Genomic DNA, 5,302 nt, shown 5'->3' with positions numbered 1-5,302 from the left:
CCTCCCTCCCGTGACCTTCGCGACCCTCGTCCAAGCTTCCCTGAAAGCGGTCCATATCCTCCAAAATGATGTATGATTACCGTCGCCGGTCACAACCTCGGTCAAAATGTAGTTCACCTGTGCAGGAGGGAAATCGGGCCGGGGATGTGCAGCTGTGGCTGTCTCATTTGGCGAGAATTACTAGCTCCTCTCAGTCTGCCCTAAAAGTCTGTGATTTTGTGGAAAACGTCTGAAAAGAATCTGAAAGAAAAAAAAAGGAGACGGGAGGAAGAAATGCAGGGTTTACATTTCTGTTCATAAGCTGCTCTTGTGACACTGATCCCAGACACTATTATTATTATTATTATGCAGCATGTGGAGGTAGCAGGCTTTTCTTTGTTCGTCAATAGCAGCAAGTCATCCGCATATATAGATGATCAGATATGAAAAACAAGACTGACTGTGATCAAGGCTTTCGTAGGTTTAGGCTCAAAATGGGAGAACAACGTCAAGGGAAGATCGATGTCTGGGTTAAAATGACTACTTTGTTCAGCTTTAGTGATCTTTGTCATCCAGGATACCGCAATAAACACGTGGTTTAGGTTTAAGGAAACATCGTGGTCATGATTTCATGACTGTTTGGAAACTGGAAACGAACCATGAAATCCTGAAAAATAACTTCTGTTGCAACAAACACTATAAAATGAGACCGGAGTTCAATAGATATTGTGATAACGTAACCGTACGTGTAATATACTAACTCATTAACGTTTATTTAGTGTTAAATTACTCTAGCTACACAACTTCTATTGTAATTACAAACAACTTTTACTGGAAATTCAAAACATCACATCTGTTGACATTTATGACCAAAAATGGTCATAAATGTCTACCTGTACGCTGAAAATGTGAGCTGGTATTTTGACGTTTGTTGTCTTAAATCAGTCATAGATCTTAATTTACTCATGAATTTTGTGGATAATTAAGTTGTTGCAAGTTTCTACTGACGCTCAGTTGTTCTCTAAGTATGAAAAACCTTGTTGACATTGCTTCGTTTTCTACTTCTTCCTCAAAGGGAAAATCAACCGTAAAAACTGACACACAATTAAAAAAAAAAAATGAAATAGTTGCCAGTGATCTTTTGTTTTTCCTGCAAATTGCTTTATAACAAGGTCTTGGTGATATTTTTTTTTAAGTGTTTTTAAAAGTCTAAAACCTGTAAATGTCAAGTTTCGTCCAAAGCAGCTAAGCGATACAGACAAAGTGAAGCATATGAAACAGCCACTATTTCAAATAAATGTGACTCACAATGGTTTTTATGAATCCAAGACATTATAGTTCCTCGTCAAAACCTCGGCTTTACCCACAACTTCACCGTCGACGGTTCAGCTGGATGCAGGTGTGTTATGCTAGCAGCGGCTAACGTAGCGTCACGCTTCAGCCTCGAGCTACAGACGTGGATTCACTGCTTTTTTATTCCCTCCCTCCAGATTTCTTTGTTTCTCAGATTACCCACAGCTCCTCCTGAAGCCACAACATACTTTGTACAACTTCTCTTCTCCCCCCCCCCATATACAGTAGTACTCCCAAGAACAGTAAACATACTTTGATTCGTAGAATCGGTGGAGAAACACCCTTTAAAAAAAGCTCTCCCGAGAACCATGGAAGCTATTTTACAGCTGTTTCCTACTTTTTAGGTCTACATTTACCGCCCCACATGTCCTCAAACATGGTTGAACAATACACAGACGTTTGCTGTTAATTTGGGGTGAAACAAAGAATCTAATAAGGATCCTCGTTGTTGTTGTTGTTTTTTTGTTGTTGTGTTAAAAGAAGCCGACTGCTCAAAGCGAGAGCCGTTAATTAGTTTGTTCACAGTAATGTGGGGGCATCGGCACCAGCGTACAAACATCTTAAAAGGAATCGGACCGTAATCCAAAAAAAAATTAATTGCAAAGTTGCATGCCTCGCTCACTCACGGCGAAAAAAGACAAATATTAAAAATGGCGAAGGCATAACAGAAACCCGACTCCGACGCACTTAAAGTCAGACGCGGAGAACTTCTTAACCCGGCTGACTTTATCCAAAGTATTTGTACAGTAATGGTGCCTGATTGCGCAGCCCCTCCGCTAATTAGACCTGTAACCTTACTGCAGTCATTACAATCAGAAAACCCTCCCACAGAGCAGCGCACACGCTCTCTGCAGTCTAGACAGCCGCTTTCTCTCAAACGCTCTCCCTCCGCTTCCCTCCACCCCTCTCCTTCTGTGCATCTCTCTCTCTCTCCGTTTCTCCAGAGCCATCTGTTGTGAATCACCGTCCTGATAATGGAGTCTGATGTACACTCCTTAACGTACTGAACCCATCGACAGCGGCTTTCACCGGGCCTCATGCGACTGGAAGTTGCCGCTCGACCACGTCTCGCTTTCTACTACTTTCTACCGCGCGCACGAAATAAAGACGACCTTCACTGCAGAGCTACGGCGTCGCTTTCAGTGTTTACGCTTCAGGTTCTCGCGGCGTATTGACTGCAGACACAAAGGTAACTCCAGGGACCACAAGGGGAAGCTGAGAAACATTACACTTTATGCAAATGTGCGATGTGGTGACAACAACTCGCACAAACTAATTAGGAAGCTGTTGTTGGGTTCTTAAACTAGCATCCACACAGTTTTGTTCAGAATACATATAAGTATACGCGACACGCTGCTTGGAATATAGATGCAAAAAAACAATATTTTTCTCAAGAGCATGCAGCATCAGCTGAGATGGTAATGCATAACTTTTGGGTTGGTGAACTGTTGCTTAGCAATTATTTGAGCAAAACGCTTAAGAAGACGAGGCGGCTGGCATCAGTTCAGAGGGTTACCTCGGCCCTGGTTACAAGTGGTTTCTAATACATGGTCATCATTAAGGGTAGGACACCGACGTAGCGCACTAGCAATAACCGTGCAAGAAAATGTCAAAGTGAGTCATTCGCTTGCCAAATTACCTCTTTTCACAGCCATTGTGTGGCCTACGATTGGCTCGTACTCGTCTTTGTTCGCAGAGTTTAAGTTTGTTGCTGATGAACGAGACGAGAAGGTCGGTAGGTTAATGATTTCAACACAGATGTGGATGTTTTTTAAAAATGATGGCCGCCTTCTTGTATAGTGCTCTCACATTTAATTACAATGTCCTGATTATGGGAGATTTCTTTTAAAACGACGATATGGATGGAAATTAAATCGGTTGGAGATTTAGATTTGTATGCATCATGATTCAACTTAATGTAAACCTTTATTAATACAGCATTACTTCAAAGAGTTAAGGCAGAGTTTAGGAAGCAGCCTGTGAATCTATCCGATCTGAAGTCCAGCCTATGTCAGGGGGTAATAAAACTTAAACTCTATGGTATTTCTAACCTATTTTTTTCACGTTAAAATGGCACAAATAGATGTCTCAATGTCAGAATATCAACTTCTTCCCGTGGGATGAAGCTGAAAAGGCTCATCATCATGGGAATAAGGTCAATCTTGCATTGCCTGCCGGTGTGCATCTATAGGATGTGCAATAATTAGATTTTTTCGCACACAAGAAGCCCACTGTTCAGATGTTCACACACACTGTGCCTCCTCTGTCCTGCTACATGTGAGCGTCTTTAAATAGCTACAGGATCAGTCTGACAAAGTAACCGTGAGTTTCCCCAGGGACGTGAGGACGAATGATCCTGGAAAACACAGCAGAAAATACTGCAATACTGCAAATACTTTATTTATTTATGGGCAGACGTGGTTGGAAATAGTTATTTAGTGGGTTGAAAAAGGTTAAAAACTCCTGCTTCCAAACCACACAAAATATTGATTAGTCAACCCTCACTTTCATAAATCAAAATGTGTTTCGCTGAAATGCTCACCTGAGGCATTTTTTTCTGAGTTTTCTTACTGTTTGGGGTAATTTATCAAACTGTTAAACAGTATATTTTTGAAACTTGACTCTTGAAATATTCATTTGCTTCCATGTTGCCTTTGAAATCTGCAGTATGAGAGAACGAGAACACAGAAAGCCCAGATTGCAGCAAATACTGTAAATTTAATTGGTTTTTATTTTGTAATAATTATCCATGTATTGCCCAAACACTGTTGATGTTTTCATTAATATTTTACCGTCCCTAAATTGCTTTAATGAATATTAAACAGCTTGTGTTATTTTAATTTACCAGCACAAAATCGACTGATGGTGCGAACATGAACCGGTTCTTTTAGCTGCTTTTACACATCTGCTGAGGTCCAATAGTCTTTTAACGTGTTATGCAATCTGCTCCATTTTTAGGCCAACATTAAGGTTTATATATATATATATATATATATATATATGTGTTGTTCAATGTCAGCAGACACAAACATTTGGTTTGCAAACACTGAAATCAGGTTATTTTTAACAGCAGTATTCCGTTTACACAGCAGCAGTTATATTTCTTCACTATCTGTGCTCAGTGTGCTGACTTTATTTGAGACGTTCCACTGCTGTGCAACATGAACACAATGTTCCGCGCACGTTTCAGCACAATGTCTGTCTTCTGTTTTCATGACAGTCACAGCATGTGAACGCAGCTCCCACTGTTCATCAATATAATGCACCGTAACTCCGAGGTGACGACGGTTACCCAGCGATATCCAAAATCATTCTCATTGATAAACGCTTATTCTGATTGATTCAGGTTAATTAAAGCCTCCTAAAGTAGAATATAGTGACATTTATGAGACAGCATAGGACTTTAATAAATAGTATCCTGGTTAAAGTATACAAAGACAAACTGTCTCACACGAGACGTGTGATGGACACCGGTGAATACGTCGTCTTTCGGCGTAGCTCTCTCAGTTTAAAGGACCAGCTCCGGAGGCTCTGAACAGAAAGTGAACTGACCCCGGCTCAGGTGCACGCGAGTCTATGTGTCCTCCATAATGATCTATATCTCAAGCCTTATTCCAGTGACTAGACACAGGCGATAAATCCTAGTTAAACTTTGTCCTTCCTCTTTTCACAGAGAGACAGGGTGCATGATGGACTGTGTCTCTCTCTGCCACACAGTCCTCTATCCTCTCCCTCCCTCATTTACCTCATCTCCCCCCTCTCTCTATCCCTCAGCCTCGCCTTTTCCAACCCTTTCGCCATGCATCACTTGGCGAGTCATCTCTCTTCCTTTCCTTCCTTTTCTCTCCTAAATCCTTTATCTCCTCGCCTCCCATCTTACCTTCATTCTCTCCCCTCCCTTCCCACCTCTTTATCGTTCGGTTGGAAACGGAGGGAGTGGGTGCGGTGACAAACGATGGCGATGTTCAAC

This window comes from Cebidichthys violaceus, unplaced genomic scaffold (assembly GCF_023349555.1).
Source record: "Cebidichthys violaceus isolate CVI_PGR_0920_01 unplaced genomic scaffold, fCebVio1.0.p SCAF_56, whole genome shotgun sequence".
Classification (NCBI taxonomy): domain Eukaryota; kingdom Metazoa; phylum Chordata; class Actinopteri; order Perciformes; family Stichaeidae; genus Cebidichthys; species Cebidichthys violaceus.
This window is presented reverse-complemented; position numbering follows the sequence as displayed.